Genomic DNA, 20,379 nt, shown 5'->3' with positions numbered 1-20,379 from the left:
GTAACTCCCCTCTCTAACTCTGAAATTTTGACTGATACCCCCCACTTAGAAAAGTTAAATACAAATACATGTATTTGTAAAATTTACAAAATACAGCAACAGTAAAGACCTTTGAAATCCTGATGTACTCTGGTAGACTATCGTCAGTTATCTCATGATGGTTCAAAAAAGGTGAACCCATCAATATGAAATTGCAAGTCACAATAAAATAAAGATATAAAAGCTCACGCAGTATCTAACCATATAGTATATTGTTTAATTTGGATGGGTATTATGACAGGGTTTTCACTAGGATATCTGACCGGGCAGAATTTGAAAGTACAGGAGGGGGGACACGCGAGAGGCTTAGGGGAAAGTGTCACAGGGGCTTTCCCCTATCTTGCATGGAAATTTTTAGATATTAATGTGTGCAATGATGCAGTCTGATGCAATCTGAGAGGTGTTTTTATATTTTTACTATGTGAGACTGTTAGAACACCCCAAGGGGGAGAGCACGAGAGGGGGTTTCCCCCTCTCGTATTGGAAATTTTGGGAAATTGATGTGTTTAATGGTGCAATCTGAGAGGAGTTTCAGGTTATTTTGCACTCGTAAAACTGTTTGAAAATGACATTGAACACTGCAATATTTTTTACATTTTATGCATGATCAGTGTTTGTGTCACAATATTCAACAACCAAACAATGACAATACAATTTGTGAAAAACAGTTGTTTGCCAGAGACAGAAGATAAATAAATATACAGGAATGGAAAATCTGTGACCGTTCTTGTGTCATTTCTCCAGCTGCCAGCTTCTAATGAAAAGCATGAATATGGTATGTTTAACTGTAAAAATGGTCATTGAACTGAGGTAAATGAAAACATGTTTCTGTGATAATAAAGGATGAATTCACAACAGTTCTAGTTGACTGTGAAAATTGATGTGCGCCACGGTGCAGTGTAGTGCAATCCGATAGGTATTTTAAATTGTCTTTTACCAGTAAAACTGTTAGAAGAGCCAAGGGGGGAGAGCAAGAGAGGGGGTGCCCCCCTCTCGCATTGAAAATTTGAGAAATGGATGTGTGCAATGGTGCAATCTGAGATGTGTTTCAATTTATTTCGCCAAAAAAATTGAGTAACCCCCGCTCCCTTCTTCCTCTCCACATTTGAGTAACGCCCCCTGAAGTTTTCAATTTTTTTAGTGACCCCCTCCCTTGTATTTCATTAGGGGCCCAAGCCGACCGGCTGGGACCCTATTGTTATTGCTCAAGTTCTACTGACTTCCTCTTCTTCTTCTTCTGCCGTTTCTTTGCTCACCTAGATCTCTCGAACGGCTGAACGAAAACTTCTCAAACTTGCAGGGCTTATGGGAGCTAATTAGTACTCGTGCACCTGACCCTTGAAATTTTGATTGGTCACGTGACATGGCGGCCATATTGGATTTTCCAAAAAACCTAAAGATGGCTTCTCCAAAAGACCTAGGGGTCTAGTCGATTTGAAATTTTTTGTATAGCAAGCATGACCTAAGGTCTTTGGAATTTGCAAATATAATCGCATGCGGTCACGTGACCTTGGCCGCCATATTGGATATTCTAAATACTCATTTAATCTTTAAAAATCTTCTTCTCCGGAACCAAAATACCGATTGAGCTCAAATTTTACTCATGTCATCCTTACAGTGATCTCTTTCAAGTTTGCAAAAAACATTTCGATCGGTCACGTGGTTTGGCCGCCATATTGGATTTTGTGAAATCACAATTTAATCTTTAAAAATCTTCTTCTCCAGAACCGATTCACCGATTGAACTAAAATTTTACATCTATCATCTGAAGTGTGATCTCTTTCAAGTTTGCAAAAGGCGTTTGGATCGGTCACGTGGTTTGGCCGCCATATTGGATTTTGCAAAAAATCGTAATTTAATCTTTAAAAATCTTCTCCTCCAGAACCAAAACACCGATTGAGCTCAAATTTTACTCATGTCATCCTTACAGTGATCTCTTTCAAGTTTGCAAAAAACATTCCGATCGGTCACGTGGTTTGGCCGCCATATTGGATTTTGTGAAATCACAATTTAATCTTTAAAAATCTTCTTCTCCAGAACCGATTTACCGATTGAACTAAAATTTTACATCTATTATCTGAAGTGTGATCTCTTTCAAGTTTGCAAAGGCGTTTGGATCGGTCACGTGGTTTGGCCGCCATATTGGATTTTGCAAAAGATTGTAATTTAATCTTTAAAAATCTTCTTCTCCAGAACCAAACACCGATTAAGCTCAAATTTTACTCATGTCATCCTTACAGTGATCTCTTTCAAGTTTGCAAAAAACATTCCGATCGGTCACGTGGTTTGGCCGCCATATTGGATTTTGTGAAATCACAATTTAATCTTTAAAAATCTTCTTCTCCAGAACCGATTCACCGATTGAACTAAAATTTTACATCTATCATCTAAAGTGTGATCTCTTTCAAGTTTGCAAAAGGCGTTTGGATCGGTCACGTGGTTTGACCACCATATTGGATTTTGCAAAAAATTGTTATTTAATCTTTAAAAATATTCTTCTCCAGAACCAAAACACCGATTGAGCTCAAATTTTACTCATGTCATCTTTACAGTGATCTCTTTCAAGTTTGCAAAAAAAACATTTCGATCGGTCACGTGGTTTGGCCGCCATATTGGATTTTGTGAAATCACAATTTAATCTTTAAAAATCTTCTTCTCCAGAACCGATTTACCGATTGAACTAAAATTTTACATCTATCATCTAAAGTGTGATCTCTTTCAAGTTTGCGAAAGGCGTTTGGATCGGTCACTCGGTTTGGCCGCCATATTGGATTTTGCGAAAATCGTAATTTCATCTTTAAAAATCTTCTTCTGTAGAACAAACACACCGAATCGACAGAAATTGTACATGCATCATCTATAGTGCTATCTCTTTGAAGTTTGTGAAAGGCATTTGGATAGGTCACCTGGTTTTGCCGCCATACTGAATTTTGCAAAAATCGTAACTTACTCTTAAAAATCGTCTACTCCAGAACAACACACAGATTCAATTGAAATGTTATGTATATCATCTAAAGTGTGATCTCTTTCAAGTTTGCGAAAGGCGTTTGGATCGGTCACATGGTTTGGCTGCCGTATATGGTTTTGCAAACTTGTAATTTAATCTTTAAAAAACATTCTCCTCCAGAACCAATACACAGATTGAACTAAAATTGTACACTCATAATACCTAGTGGTAGTCTTTTTAATTTCCGAAAGGCGTTTGGGTCAGTCAGAAGTTTGTTCGCCGTATTGGATATAGCGAAAATCGCAATTTAATCATTAACAAATCTTCTTCTCAAAACCAACACACAGATTCAACTGACATTTTACTTATGTCTTTCTTAGTACGAGCACTTTCAAGTTTGCGAGAGGCATTTGGATCGGTTAAGTCGCCTCAATGTTCATAAGGCAGCAGTTTAAAACCTCGTCAGTCAGAAGATCGATCAGTGATGTATGTTATATTGTACACTTGAAAGTTAAAGACGGCACAACAGACTGCAATGCCCGCTGTCAAAGTCAGCTAGCAGTCACACGAACCCTAATCTCGGCCCCTTGTGTAAGGCAACTTTGACGGCCAGCTTTTGTACGCCAGGTGACGTTGTCAAGTATACCGCCACGGAAGTACTTAGAGGAGTGTGCCACTAGCTTTAAGGGGTGGCCGACTGGTGTGATTGACTGAATAAGAGTGGGACAAGGTCCCGCCAGGGCACAATTACTGGGGTCTACGCACAGCTGATATGTGAGTGTCAAGGATCATAAATTAAGCTATTCGGGTAATTTTATATGTAGGTGTCTGAATGCATGCTCACTTATCCATCACGAATAAAAAGAAAGATACATGACATTGCAAGGTGTGGTGTTTTGTTTATGATTATCTATCAGACATGCATGGAGTGGCCCTTGTGCGTTATGTAACTGAGAGCATGTAGCTGATTAAAGATGTAAACAAGACCACATCAAGCCCAGTGTGTTTATGTCGTAAAAATCGCTGATACACATCGGTTAAAACAACACCTTGTTTTATGAAGTTCTGTAGCTTGATTGTATTTCACTGTAATTTCTTTCTGCCATTGCACGCCCGGCCTGTGAAATTGCCGAAATATATCCGATATTTATCAGCGATTTGGGGACTCTAATATTGATACTAGACGATACTAGAATTACTTGCCCTGTGCCTCGGTACGACGGATCTGTGAAATCTGTGATATTTACCCGATATTTATCGGCGATTTGGGGACTCTAATATCGATACTAGACGATAGTAGAATGACTTGCCCTGTGCTTCGGTACGCCAGATCTGTGAAATCGCCGATATTTACTCCATGGTTATAGGCAATTGGGGACTCTATATCGATAGTAGACGACACTAGAATGACTTGCCCTGTGCCTCGGCACGCAAGGTTTGTGAAATCGCCAATATTTGCCAGATATTTATCGGTGATTTGGGGACTCTAATATCGACACTAGACGATACTAGAATCTGTTTTCACCACCTAATAGATCTAGCGAGCCAATCTATCTTCGATATTGTATAGTCTATTAGCCGTAAGGGACCACCATTTGATTTCTGGGGGGGGGTTATGGAGGAATTTTGAGAAAAAAAAATGGTCGCCAGGTGAGATAGAAGAAAAAAAAATTGATCCTGCCATGGCCTGAGAAAAAAAAAATTGTCATAACAGACAGAAGTGAAAAAAAAAATTGTCACAATGCACCAGAAATTAGCAAAATTTGGAAACCCTATTCTCATGTATTCTTTTGCGCGCGCCCCATAGGCGGCGCAAATGTTTTTACCACAAGCAATTCTTATGTTTTTTCCCAGCACTTATGATATAAGCATGCACTACATAGGTCTACTTACACCTCAGTGCACTCAATGTTTTCCTTCCCTTTACTGACCCAAGAAATCATATTTCAGGATTTCTGTTGCAATATCTCAATGGCATAGGCACTATCTAAAGGGGACTTTTGACTTCTGTAAATTGTGAAAATTTAAAAACACAAGACAGGAGTCAATAAAACTAGTGTTAAAATCAATATAGTATTCTCTCAATATAAATATATTAGGAAGATGTACAAGTTGACAATGAAAAATTGAGGAACAACAAATGTAATGAAATACAAGGGAGAGGGTCACTAAAAAAATTGAAAACTTCAGGGGGCGTTACTCCAAATGTGGAGAGGAAGAATGGGGACGGGTTACTCAATTTATTTGGCGAAATAAATTGAAACACATCTCAGATTGCACCATTGCACACATCCATTTCTCAAAATTTTCAATGCGAGAGGGGGGCACCCCCTCTCGTGCTCTCCCCCCCCCTTGGCTCTTCTAACAGTGTTACTGGTAAAAGACAAATTTAAAATACCTATCGGATTCACTACACTGCACCGTGGCGCACATCAATTTCTCAAAATTTTCACAGGATCTAGGACAAAACTGAACTGTTGTGAATTCATCCTTTATTATCACAGAAACATGTTTTCATTTACCTCAGTTCAATGACCATTTTGACAGTGAAACATACCATATTCATGCTTTTCATTAGAAGCTGGCAGCTGGAGAAATGACACAAGAAGGTCACAAATTTTCCGTTCCTGTATATTTATTTATCTTCAGTCTCTGGCAAACAGAACTGTTTTTCACAAATTGTATTGTCATGTTTGGTTGTTGAATATTGTGACACAAACACTGATCATGCATAAAATGTAAAAAAATATTGCAGTGTTCAATGTCATTTTCAAACAGTTTTACCAAATGCAAAATAACCTGAAACTCCTCTCAGATTGCACCATTAAACACATCAATTTCCCAAAATTTCCAATACGAGAGGGGGAAACCCCCTCTCGTTGCTCTCCCCCTTGGGGTGTTCTAACAGTTTCACTTAGTAAAAAAATTAAAAAACACCTCTCAGATCGCACCAGACTGCACCATTGCACACATCAATATCTTAAACTTTCCATGCAAGATAGGGAAAGCCCCTGTGACACTTTCCCCCTAAGCCTCTCACGTGTTCTCCCCTGTACTTTCAAATTCTGCCCGGTCAGATATCCTAGTGAAAACCTTGTCATAATACCCATCCAAATTAAACAATATACTATATGGTTAGATACTGCGTGAGCTTTTATATCTTTATTTTATTGTGACTTGCAATTTCATTTTGATGGGTTCACCTTTTTTGAACCATCATGAGATAACTGATGATAGTCTAGCAGAGTACATCAGGATTTCAAAGGTCTTTACTGTTAAATTGCTGTATTTTGTAAATTTTACAAATACATGTATTTGTATTTAACTTTTCTAAGTGGGGGGGATCAGTCAAATTTCAGAGTTAGAGAAGGGGAGTTACTCAAATTCATCATGGTTGACAGGGGGGGGTGGTGGTGTCACTTGAAATTTCTGAGTTTCAGGCCGTAAATAATGACGGCTCCCTTATATACAACGCATCACAAACTTGATGACAAAGAAAAAAAAATTGCATTGCTACTCCATTTGAAAAAAAAAATTGATGCAGCTCTGACAGTAGAAAAAAAAAATTGCTGTCACTGTGACAGGAAAAAAAAATTTGCTCCCATACCCATTTCCTCCATACCCCCCCCCCCAAAAAAAATCAAATGGTTCTCCCCTAACTATCGGATATCAATAAAAGTGCATGTCGCCGTGTCCTTCCCCTAACAGCCGGTTGATAGACCAGTGCGAGAACGCATGCACCAGAGTTGTCGACAACATAACAAGTTTTACAAAGGCGGCAGCCAAGGAAACACGAAATCATAAGAAAACTTCTTGATGACAAACGTACACTCAGTGTGACAGTTTTCGGACGACCTCAGTTTTCGGACATTTAGTGACATGCTGTTAGTTACACTCACTTCGCTCCGTATCGATAGCGTTTTACAAGTCATGTGACACTCATATTAAGTCAGGTGACACTGTTGTCCCGTTTTCGATAGGTTTTTTTGGTAGAAGCCATTGAGGGCGCTGAGCGGCGGTCACAAATTGTCGTCTGACACCGCGTCAGTGATACTGTCAACATACTGCCGTCAGGTCAAAGTAACTGAAATTTTGACAAAAGTCCTGATTTACATTGAATTTTGAATGTGGGGGAGAATAATGATTTTGAAAATATTCTTTCCATTGTTCGCTACGATTGCATGTAGTTTTAACGAGAACTGCGCAATTGTTTCGAGAAAAAAAGTACATTTAGTGAACGTAAGAAGTGTAGGCTACAAGTTTTCGGACAGACAATATTTAACATGTGTAAACGTAGTAAGTGACTTACCACGTAAAAAACTTGACAGGTAATAATTCCATACGATGAAATATACTCGCTATTTTTATTAAATAATGCCTGTGCGATTCTAATATAAACAAAATATGCAATGGAAACAATTATAAGTAATACTCACTGAACAAACTTAGCGAAGTTAGCCACACCATACAATACAAGGTGCCGAAAGCAACACACACACACAGACAGCCCGTATCCAATATCTAAGCGCTATACACGTCGAAATATAGTTGAGTCGTCCATGGATTAAACATAACTAATTATCATGAAATATTCTTATATACAGTTTTCTAAACACATCGAAATTAAAAATCGGTGGTTTGAAGTTTCAAATTATCAATACTTAGCTCCTAATCACATTCCAAACACGACGTCCGATTTCTGGGATTGCAGTCCGATTATTACGCCTTCAACATGGGGTCAAAACTTTGGCAACTTTGACCCCGAAATACCACTCCCGTCGTGTCAACTGAGTTTGAGGATAACCACAATAAAGTTTCGAAAGGTATGGTAATAAGATTTCGTATTGCTGGTCATTACGAAACGACTTTGGGCGAAATTCACTAACCCTGTCCAAAAACTGTCACACTGAGTGTATCAGTGCAACGGGTGTCGATCATTCCGATGTGATCGCTGACCCACCAAACGGGTTGGAGTCACTGAACTTTTTCGAAGAGGCTGTTCAAGTTACGGATAAGTTTGGAAATCCGTGTTTGGCTGTAGGTGCCTGTGTGATTATGGATAATTGCGGTTTCCACCACGCGTGATATATTGAACAAAATCTCCAACAACTATTGCGGAAAGTCTATGTGAATTTGCAAAGTTAGGTCACGTCAAAAGCATACGGCTTTTTTTACAACGAAGAGCAAGTAAGGCACTCCTGAACGGCGAATGTAGGTGGTATATTGCTGCGAACAAGCAAATATCCCTACTGACTTTAGAAACTTGTGTGAATTGGCTTCCTTAATGATGAATTCGCAAGATTTTCAGTGTACTGTGACGTGATATCGTAATCAGGTTATCAGAGAAGGCGCTCGCTCATCTGCCGAGTCGACGTACTTCCGCACTTCATGTCGTGCAAATGCGCAAGTCTTGTCGCGATATTTGAGCATTTAACTTGATCGTCAGTGAAACAAAAAGATGTTATTCCATATCAAAACATTATGTGTTTTATATTTAGGGTTCTGTTTGATAGACATGAACATTTGGATTTATGATCCGTGATTTCCGTGATCCGTGGCATGATTCAAGCTGGCCGTGAATACGAACTGACGTTTTGGTCATGACCCCTGACCCAAGTGTCATCGATACGCTGTGCGCTGTCCGAGCATCGCTTGCCAAATTCATGGAGCTTGAAAATTTTGCTCTACCTGTATGGGGGGCACTTGAAAATTAATTGGTCCTTTATATGTTTTACATTTTCCGATTCCAGTTTTTTGTAGGTAATTTAATGAAAAATGAATACCATCTTTATGTCATTCAAATGTTGTAATGTTAGTAATAATTTAACAGAATCTACAACCATTTTGTCACATTCCATGACTTTATCTTGAAAAAATCTAAACATGTGTGATTGTCGTAAAAACATCAAACTTGAGCCTAGTAACAGGGCAGAAGCTGCAACCGTTGATGATTTTTGCAATCTCTATCCAATATATCAACTACAGTTTCTTGCGGTCTCCCTACAGCAGCTCAACACACACAATGTTCAGTTTGTCGACAAAGCCTGTATATATAAATATGTATTAGGTGATAGTTTAATTAGAGTCCAGACTGACAGTCAGTTGTCAGCACTGATGCATGGTACACATACACAGCGCAGGCTGTGCTAGCAAGCTGAATACTGGACAGTTCAACATGCTGTTGAGAGTAGAACAAGAACACAGTTGTATAATAAACTGAACAAAAATATTGTCAAAATTATCAAGTTAATACAGCTACTGCCTATTGGCAACTGTCACTATCAGATACCGCCCTGCTACTGTAGTGTCACTGTTACTGCATACGTGAGCAGTGACAGACATAGCTCTGACTCTGATATACTGGTAGTTGAAGAAGAGTTTGTGTCAAATGACGCTCATGAGAGTGAAACATTACCTAAACAAGATCAGGCCACACAGCACCACAAAGAAGAACACATGGAAATTTTTGAATTCTGGCATATGAGAATAATCAAATATTAAAGACAAAAGATGGGGTCACCATGCTTGATTTTCTAAATTTTCACAGTCTTGTCATAAAATTATACAAAAGTAAAACTTTGAACAGTAAAGATGAAATGAAAAAATATATGACTAAATGGAATTATTTATTTTTTAACCAAATTTGCAATTATTACGGCCTAAATTTCAGAGATGAATACATTCATTTGATGGAATATTTTAACCTTCCAGTATTGTCAATTTTGAGTAGCATCTAATTCATATATGTCTTGTACTTTTGAAACAAATTTTTGGTAGGTAATCGTGCTCAATTTAAGACGCCATATTTGATTTCGCGAAAATCGCAATTTATCTCTAAAAATCTTCTTCTCCAGAACCAAAACACTGATGGAAGTGAAATTCCACTTTTGTCCTTCTTAGTGAGAGCTCTTTCAAGTTTGTGAAAGGCAATTGGAACGGTCACATGGTTTTGTCCCCATATCGTATTTTGCATGAAACAGACAAATATGAGATGATGTTCAAAATTCTTCTTTACAAGAACTTAACAGTTTTCAAGCTAAAATTTTGCACATAATAGCATCAGTGCAAGAATTGGACACCACGTTAATCACTTGGGCCCCGCCAACGCTGCTTGCAGCTTTAATTATATTTGTTGTTCCTCAATTTTTCATTGTCAACTTGTACATCTTCCTAATATATTTATATTGAGAGAATAATATATTGATTTTAACACTAGTTTATTGACTCCTGTCTTGTGTTTTAAAATTTTCACAATTTACAGAAGTCAAAAAGTCCCCTTTAGATAGTGCCTATGCCATTGAGATATTGCAACAGAAATCCTGAAATATGATTTCTTGGGTCAGAAAAGGGAAGGAAAACATGAGTGTACGAGTGCACTGAGAGTAGTGAATGGTTATATCATAAGTGCTGGAAAAAAAAAACACATAAGAATTGCTTGTGGTATAAACATTTACGTGCCCATGGAAGCATGCCAGCAAAGAATACATGAGAATGAAGTTTCCAAATTTTGCTCATTTCAACTGCATTGTGACAATTTTTTTTTCACTTCTGTCTGTTATGACAATTTTTTTTTCTCAGGCCATGACAGGATCAATTTTTTTTTCTTCTATCTCACCTGGCGACAATTTTTTTTTCTCAAAATCCTCCATACCCCCCCCCAGAAATCAAATGGTGTTCCCCTAATAGAAGTTTTATAGGTCTGATTTCTGGCATTACTTTTCCATATTTTTTTCTTTCACGCTGTGATTGGAATCATCACGGTCCCGCCACAAACGTTTGTGGAGGGACAGTGGAATCCTACACTGTAGGAAACAGTCTTTGTCGCCGGAATCCGTCTCTACAGTAGTTTGCGGCATTACGCAGGACTTTTTATACGTGTACATTAAAAACTTACAACGGGGCAAGTTTTGCGCATGCGGGTAATTTTATGATACTTTTCTAGTTTGCAGACTCTGATCATCTAAAAGCCATGTGAAGTAAATAAAGTTTCCACCGTATGATTCTTTGATTCAGTTTGCGAAAACCGAACACTTGTATCACTCTGTAGAGTTTATACTGCAAAACTAGTGAAAACTCAACAGGACCGTATACCACAGCATTTTTCGAATTTTGTTGAGGCTTGAAAATTCATGATCATCTTGAAGTCAACATCCGGACTTGCCCACGTATCCGATAGATTTCTAGTCAAGATTTTGGCAAGATCTTGAGCCCCTTGAGTTACGTTTTGAGGCTTGCATGCTGTTCGCCCTCGTGACATTGACCTGCCAACGAGACGCCAAATTTACGTCACCTTGTTCACACCATTGACCTCTCGGAATTTGAAAATCTGCAAAACAAGAGAAGGTCAGCGAGGTGTAAGTTTGAGGGGGTACGCCCCGTTCTCACTTACCCTTAATTTAATTCAGAAAGAAATGCCACTTCTGGAATATGGTGAAACGCTGTATAACAGAGCTTGCCAACCGGCGGTTTTGATGGACGGCGGCATTGAGATACGAATGCAAATACATATGGTGATGATTGGAAGGTCACGCAGGGAACTCGGCGTTGCACCGAGCCTCGACGTCCCTGTCTTCAGAATATTCGTCATGAAACTTTCAGTGCAAAGTTTGGCTGAGAAAATGAGAATTTACAGCTGAAATCAACTGTTATACGACACGTTCCTTCCAAGAAAACTGAAGTATAGGTCCGCCATTTTGAACGGGAAAGGGGTAGAGAAAACGCGATTATAAACGAAAGGGGAAAATATGCGGTTACCCATATTTCGTTGATAGATTATCTTTGGAATATTTAAGATGCGGCGTGAACGTGCCATGGATAAGGAAATAAATGTTCTGTTATGTTTTCTCCGGAACGGGGTACCTAAAACGAAGAAAGATAACTTTCAACCGGAAATAACACCCGAACGACAGCGTCAGTGCAAAAAAGGCGGGAAAATTATGAAACAAATGTATTCGTTCACGTATATTTCACATCGTATAAGATCAGCGACCGATAATTTGCCAAGGTCACTGGAAATTTGGGGTTGACCAACGACTCCACGGGTTTGTTTTTCAGTGTCAACCGTGCCTAGAAGTCTGACCTTCGTCAACGAGAAAAGGCATCCTTTGTAAGTACCACTCAAGTTGAACAATTGCTTTATCCAGGGCACGACCGTTGAAATGAGTAGCCCGTCCCATGCATTTGATGATGTTGACCCCGAGATTTAAATCGGCAGTGGTACTCTAACTATGTGTGGCAAGAGACTGCAAAGGAAGACGTAATGGAGGTGTTCTCTCTACACCATGCATCCTTGGACACTAAGGAAAGAAACGGTTACCAAAGCGACAAATTATGACTGGAGGTGAACTCAGAGAGAATGGCGTGTGTCTGCCGGCCAAGATCACTCTTCTTCTACGTATGCTGATGTGCAGTGCCGAGATACAAACACTGCTCACGTTCTTGTATTTTGCCCTATATAGTGCAATGTAACGGTCGGGTGGACATCATTCTTTGAGGAAACCCAGCATCCACACGATTATAGAAACAATAGCATTGCTGAATTGAGGCTTACTCCGTAAGCAGCTTAATTAAAGGCTTTTCTTGCGCTCGCTGAACGTATCCTTCCTCATTTCTGTCTCTAGACTTTGTCTTTGGTGGCTATATGTTTGCAACAGTGATAGTTTCGTGTATGTTAAATCACAACATATATCTGGGGAAAAGACTTTCCTACCTTGAGCAGTTTCATTTAAACGTTATGCTTTTTAATATCATAAACTTAGGCCCAGATATGCAGACACTGTCAGAACACACACTCGCGCACCCCCATCTCATTGCACAAAATTGCAAAGAGTTTTTGCTGATGTTGGCAGCCTACTCGACGTTTCAGATTCTCTACAAGGATTTGATGAACATTATATTATGCCAACCGGTCATTATTTGCAGTTTAGAACTCGCAAATATAAAAGCTGACGCAACACATGACAAAAGTTCATAATGATTTCATATGCGGTCGGAAGTTTCGAAATAACCGTTTTCTCCAGTCACGGTCTCAAATTGAATAACACGCTCCTTAAGTTTGTTGACATTGGCTATACATGTATCCGAATAAGATAACACCGTTATATAAACACATAGAGTGGATCTAGTAAGTGGCATATAAATGCGTTTGCAGTCACACTTTCGCCAAAGGTCTACGACAATGGCAACTTGCTACAAGACTTGAATCACTTCTGAACTTTCAACGTGAAGGGTGCCTGTCGACATCATTTGATTCGAGCGCTGTAATTGTTTGTACGGCCGGTCGTGGGAGCACTGACCCATTCAAAGTAGTCTAGGGGGTCCTGCTGCCTTTGGAAATTTATGTACATTTTGGGTCGCCCGCACAATGGAATAGGGTTACGGCGCACGTGACGCGTAAGGAGGAGGATCCACTGAAACACGTGCTGAGCCCCCCTGTCACCCGACCCTATTGGCTGGCGAGGAGCAACGCCATCAGCAAGTCGGACAGCTATTGGTGAATCGTCAGGCGAGACTCTCCGAAAAGTCCGGATGACAGAACGCTTTCTCCTGCCCTGGCAATCGATGCAACTGGGTTGCTGGAGAGCGCGCATGTCTTGCGGTTTATCCAGAGGAGCTTAATTTCACTATACAGGGGCAACGTGAGAAAGAGAAACCGGGAGAGGGAGAAAAGCTTTATCGTCGTTGTAACTCCCCTCACGCCCTGACGCCTGCTCCCGGATAGGTGCCACCAAAATATGGAACCGAAGTGGGAGGGGAACTCCAGCGATGATAACAGTGAATACGGAGAAAGCTATAGGTACTGTCGATGCGCGCAGCAAATGGGCACGGAATAGCATAAGTCGCTTATTAGACTGAGAAAAGCAACCGGCTCATGAAACACTCTCCACGCTATCAACAGGCTTTTTGAACAACTTTAATTCGCAGGCTTTCAATCAGTCATAACCCAAGCCGAAATACGCACGAACACCCCAAAGGTTTGCAAATCTACAGTAATTCCGAAATCAAAAAATAATAATATTTGATACATATATGTTTTTCTTATAGTTCACATTTTGACGGCGAGATTGAGGTCGGTAGGATGAAGCCAACGAGGAAGAGAAGGGCAGGGGTGAGTACAGCGAACATTTTTAAACAACAACTTGGTTTTTATACTTTTTTTACATGCCGCAACATTCACAGGGCCTCCTTTATGCAGCCCTCCGTGGCCCTTTGTGTCCACTTCCTCCAGCAGCTTCTGCGCCTAAATGGGTGAACGCACACAGGCTATTATCCACGCATTCCAAAAGACTCCGAGGTACCAGACGCGCTCGTGTCGTGTCAATAAAAGCCAGCTTTCTCGACATCAATAAATACAGACGTATCCCTTCTGTGCTCCCTCCCCCAGGAACAGGCCACCCCACACCGGGTGATAGAAAAACGGAGACGAGACAGGATCAACCGAAGTCTGGATGAGCTTCGAGCGATGGTGCCAGCTGCTCGCAGAGCTCAGGTAGGATCACGATCTCGGGCCTTTGATATATTGGACAGGCCTGTCTACGCTATCTATAGAACGCATTTCACTGGGGTCACGAGCCTGCTATTATTGGTTGCACACGCTTCTGTGCGTGCGGCGGATGCAATAAAAGTTGCCACCAGCTCTTCAGTTCTCAAAGCATGAGCTGAGAGCGTGGGGTCTTCGTACCCGCGGGTGTTGAGACGAGGCGATCATGAGCAGAGAACTTATGACGCACATCGGATGAAAAGCGGTCAAATCTCTTCTTGTTTTCTAACGGCGCTTCCATAATGCGTCCAGACTCGATTAAATCCGGGCATTGATCGATATGTTTTGAGAATCGGGTCGATCAGCGCGCTGTGCTGTTTGTTTTTGTCATTACACGGGACAAGGAGCACGACAATTCAAATGCCATGCCGAGATGCTGAAAAGAATTGGCGTTATGGCTGCGCAGCGCAGCGAAGGCGGGCGTTTACAGGGGTTTAGTGATGATGGTCGGTTTAGTGATGATGGTCCGTCGCGAGACGCGGCAAATGTGTGGAAAAATCCCATTGTTTCTGCACGGTGTTTTTCCCTTTCTCATCTCATTTATGCAAATCTCACAAGCAATAGTGCAATACGTGAATTCAACGGACCTGGCTAAAGCAAATCAGAGACTCTAAAACTGCCCGGGTATAGCCAGCCACAGACAAGCAATAATCGTCAAATTTTGAGGCGCGAGTTTCGCGCGAACCGATAGCGCGTTCAGTGTCCAATTCCACTCTTCGGCATAGCGTACGTTTATGATGCCTGATGGGATCGTAAAAATCAGATTGCCCGACCCCTTTGTCGTTTTGTCAGTTTACAAGTTTACTGTTTACGACAAAAATAAACTTTTGTAACAGGAGACGCGTAGATTCTGTCCGCGATGAAAAGGACGAACGGGTATTGACGACAGAAACCAAAGTGCCTAATGTCAAACGTATCATTAGTCAAGCTTAAAGTGTTAAAAGTGGCCCTGAACTCGACAGTATGTTCAGGAAATGGCAAATTCAAAAGGATTGATACTACCCGTGCTTATAATCAATTTTAAGGGCTGGAAAAACAGCTCAATATGTTCTCCGTATATTTGCATCTCCACCCGGGAGTTTCTTTGAGCTTAAGTTACCGTTGGCCATTATGCCTACATAATTTGTATTTTGCATCAAGCAGTTTGGTTCCAAAACCAGAAAGCTTATATGTGTGTGTTGCATGTGAGACATAATAAGCCAACAGGTGGTTAGACGCACGCTGTATTCATATGCTAATGAGATCACCACTGCGAGGCTACTTAAAAATAACTATAGTAGACCACTACATAGACTGTCTATGAGTAGACCTATACATGTGGGCTCCTTGTAAAAAAATCAAAGAAATTGTTGACGAAATTAAGAAAGCGGGCCCCTATATCCAACTGCAGTAAACGAGATAGTCCAGCATATCGTCGCAGAGATGTAGCAACAAGTTAGATGGCAGGAGAATTTCACACTGTATAGTAGTCAGCTGATTACCAGACCGTAGAAGTTTGTCATCGATTACCGTGGTTAGAGAGAATCAAAATTTCGACTCGATATATTTGAATTGTGTCTCTTTTCAGAGAATTTGTTTGTGCGTCCCAGAATCTATATTTCGTTGATTCTTGCACGGGGAGGTTGTTTTAACATTTGCAGGCGGCCAAGAAAAAAATATAGGTCTGTCGTTTATGATTTTTAACGCGTCTTCCGTGCGACACCGCTGTCACTACCGACACATGACTTATGCAACATAGGATTGTAAATGGTCTGCATGCTAACAGTAATGCGGGCCGGAAACTCAACATATTCTAAAACGCTATTTTCATCATTGAGTCGCATTCTCCCCGAAGATAATTTAGTAGAGAGAAAAGCCTCCAGACGTTTTTCGACCGCTGTCATCCTTCTAGGGACCACCAAATTTGAACAGATGGGGCAAAACACGTTTCGTGTTTAGACAACAGAAATCGATCGCCCACTCGATCGGAATGAAAGGGACATGTGCTCCGGTAACCCCCTCTGCGTATCGGTCGGTCGATATCTCCGTTCCACACTTGGCTTTGGCCCCCCGTGGCGCAAACTGTATGAATTCCACTTTACAAGCAAGTCTTTTCTGGTTCAAGTAATCGATTAAATGGCATCGAACTTTTTTTTAAAGAAACACTTTGGATGTACATCTGTTTTGCAATACCACTCGCGTTATATTTTAACTTATTTTGAACGTTCCAAGTTCGCAAAACCTACATACTAAATTGTCAGCCCTTGGCTAACGAGATAATAATTTTGGCTACCGCGGGCCACTGTGCGTGGGCAGATGCATACGCCTGTTTTGTCTTGTGAACGAGGGGGTAAACATTTGACGTGTCCCCGTGTCTCAAACCTGAGTGTGTCATCTTATTTTAGTCATTTTCAAGATAGGTTATTAGCCACGAACAACTTTTTTATTTCTGATCATAACATTAAATTGAAGGTTACATATTTAATTTTGTGCCGAGCCCCACTTGATTTGAATACTTGAATGTTGTGAACCAATCAACAGTCTGACTCGAACAGATGTGTTCGTTCGTTATCGAGTCTTGCCTCGCGAACGAGGAGGCTTATAAGTCTTGCACGCCCATCGTCTCTGTCTTTACATTACCGTCGCTTTCAAAACTAGCCAATTAAAACTAGCATCATATTTATTTCTGACGAAATACAAGAAATTATAGGCAAGATTTCTCTTTGATGCGAGCCCCCTTTGAATAAACTACCCGTAAACTAGACTATGAGAGAAGAGGCATCGATTTGGCGAAAATGCGCGTCGCCGTTTTGATCAGATGTGCGGCTTGCGCCTAGCAACTGCTGAGTAACGCGTACATGCGCTGTGCAGAATTGGCGATCAATTTATATATATGCAATATATGATGGCTTTTTTGTTGTGATTCAACTTTTTGAAATTGTTCAATGGTTTTGATATTGAACTTCTTCCTTACGCTCTGTCCGTCCAGGGCGTCAAGAACGACAAAGTTGATCTTCTGCAGATGACCATAGAGTATTTGAAGCTGGTGCAGAACCACGGCGACTCGATAAAGAACGGGGACTGTAACGGGAACCACAGCGAAAAGGAGAATGGTAGGTGGTATGATTATCATGGGCTCTTTTTCTATGGTCCCTAATTTGAGAGAGAGAGAGAGAGAGAGAGAGAGAGAGAGAGAGAGAGAGAGAGAGAGAGAGAGAGAGAGAGAGAGAGAGAGAGAGAGAGAGAGAGAGAGAGAGAGAGAGAGAGAAGGGGGAGAGAGGGAGAGAGGGGGAAAGATAGACAGACAAAAAGACTCTTTTTCTAGGGTCCCTAATTTGAGAGAGAGACAAACAGACAGATAGAGAAAAAGATAGACACATAGAAAGACACAGACAGGCACATAGAGTATTTCGAAACACCAACAACAGTTACTGATATCGGACAAAGCACACCAAATGACCAAGTACTCTGCATGAATATGCGATTTACAGTAAAACTTCAAAATCGCTCGCTAAACAATCAAAAAGTATACATTGGGGTCTTAAATGTGGTTGTAATGAAGATATGATTGAAAATGCACTCGTGGTCTCTCCGATACCCTCAACTTATCGTCCGCCTTTGTTTGTCCATAGCGCCTATATAACCAATGAGTGGCCCAGAACTTTTCATCGACTTGTTGCCAGACAACCGTAGCACGTTTTTTCAGTCCGTTTGACCGTGGCACGTGCGCGTGCGTCACTAAGGTGAATCAGGTCTCATGCGCGTTTGACAGTGTCACTTTAAAGCGTGAACGACACAACACACAGACAGCCGTCACAACGTCGGATGTCACAATTAATACTTTTACGTTTTGATGCTCTTCTGTTTATTAATGTGTATTTAATTAAGTGTGATGACGATAAAGACAAACCCTTCCTTCAAGTTCGATTTGTGAGACCTACTGAAAAATGACAGTTCGTCGCTGTAAGGTATACCCCGATGCGACGGATCGCCCTTTCGCCAAGTTGTTTACTGATTCGGAATTGAGATAATCTGATCCTTAAAAATGCGTTGATTGGCAAAATTTTGAGTAAAAATGTATGCATCTTGTGAGATTGATGATAACAGTTCGCATATATATATATATATATATATATATATATATATATATATATATATATATATATATATATATATATATATATATATATATATATAGATTTGCAACGAAATTCAGCAGACAGTACAATTATTCTGATGCCGTGCTAGCTAAAACTTGCAAATTTGTCTTGCTTGTCATGCAAATTGGCTTACGATTTGAGTCGGGGGGGGGGGGGCACGTGACTTTGTCAAACAATGACTGCTGATCGCTGACACCGATTTTTTCTCATGCGGGGAGAGGGAGGGGGACTGCACAACCATGCACCCTTGTACCCCAATCTTGCCTGAAATGATATGCTACTGACTGAAACACAATGTTATATCGCAACTTGTGTCCGGCAAATTTCGATATAGACGCTGAATTAACCTAATCTACCATTAACCCCCCGAAACTTTTTTGGTCTTATTTTCAAAAAGAACGCATGATAAATAGAAATTTGAAAAAAAAGTGCCGACTACCTACCCCATGTCCTGATCGTCAATGGGAACAAACAATTGTTAATAAAAACAAACAATTGTTTTCCTAATGCCTCATGTTTGCCGGAGACACTGCATCAATACGCGAAGACAGTAATAACGAGGTGCGATAGCTTCCGAATTTCCGGATCAAACGTGCTTGTTAAGAATAGTGTCACAGATTGCTTTGTTTTCTCAAGGCATTTCATGTCTGTTATGATGATGGTTTGGTATCCTGAACTCGGCATGTCCCCGTCTTTTACAAACTCTCGTTTGGTTTGTGCAGAGGCCTGACGTTGTTCGTCTTTACGTACCGGCCAACCGCATGAGCATTTCGCAGAATATGTCGCTCAATAGAGCTTGCAGTTTTATTCGTAATCAACATGTGCAATTATCTATTGTGCTAACTGTAGGAACGATGTATCTGCGCATATCAAGTTAGTTCATCTGTGGTCAAACAATAGCCCAGTCTCAGTTCTGATTATAATCGAAAAGTGTATTCTAGATTACGCCCTTTTTCCTAACTTTTTGTAAACCTGTTTGTCTTTGCCTTTGTGTCTGTTTGTCTCTCTCTGTTTACCTCTATCTTTCTCTGTTTCTGTTTCACCATCTCTAACATTGTCTATCTCTCTCCGTCTCTGTCTCTCTCCATGTGCACAGGCCTGTGTATCACAAGATTACCGGTAAAGAAACGGTCTCACTCTCTTTCTCCTTCCCTGCCTCTTCTTCACTCCCCCCCACCTTTTCATCTGTCTACAGACTGAATGCATTTTGATATAGGGCCCAATTGGTCACATTCGACAGCTGGATACATTGTTATTAATACATCAATCAGATGATGGGCTGATCACTCTCCTCATTGAATGCATGAATGACAATAGCATTGGTTTAGTAGACACTGCACAGGACGGTCAGCGCAATTGACCAGTCTTTCAGTAGTGAAAAAACAAACGGATAACCACTCTCCTTTATTAGGCGTGGCCCGCTTAGTTTTGATTTTCTCCAGGGATGCTAAATGTGTATGAACGTTTGGAACTGGCCAGCGCCCCGCGGTGTGTCGCGTTCTTCGCTAGCGCCACACTTGCATGGTTGCCAGTTTGATTTCCCCGCTCGGGCCACATGAAAGTGTGGGTGACGGCGCACGCAGCGGGAACATGAGAAGTAGAGGAATTTTTTACTCAGGTTGTTTTTTGCCCTTCCCTATTTTATTGTTTGACTGTAGCAAGTACGAATGCAACTATTCGGTAGATAGGGGCAACCTTCCAAGGCAGTGCCAAAT

The 20,379-nt window shown here is 40.8% G+C and overlaps 1 pseudogene; it reads left to right on the top strand.

The window, feature by feature from the left end:
* The window catches only part of LOC139142515 (hairy/enhancer-of-split related with YRPW motif protein 1-like), a 53,123-nt pseudogene that overhangs the window by 26,015 nt on the left and 6,729 nt on the right, over positions 1 to 20,379 (top strand).

This window comes from Ptychodera flava, chromosome 10 (genome assembly GCF_041260155.1).
Source record: "Ptychodera flava strain L36383 chromosome 10, AS_Pfla_20210202, whole genome shotgun sequence".
NCBI classification, from domain to species: Eukaryota; Metazoa; Hemichordata; class Enteropneusta; family Ptychoderidae; genus Ptychodera; species Ptychodera flava.
This window is presented reverse-complemented; position numbering and strand designations above follow the sequence as displayed.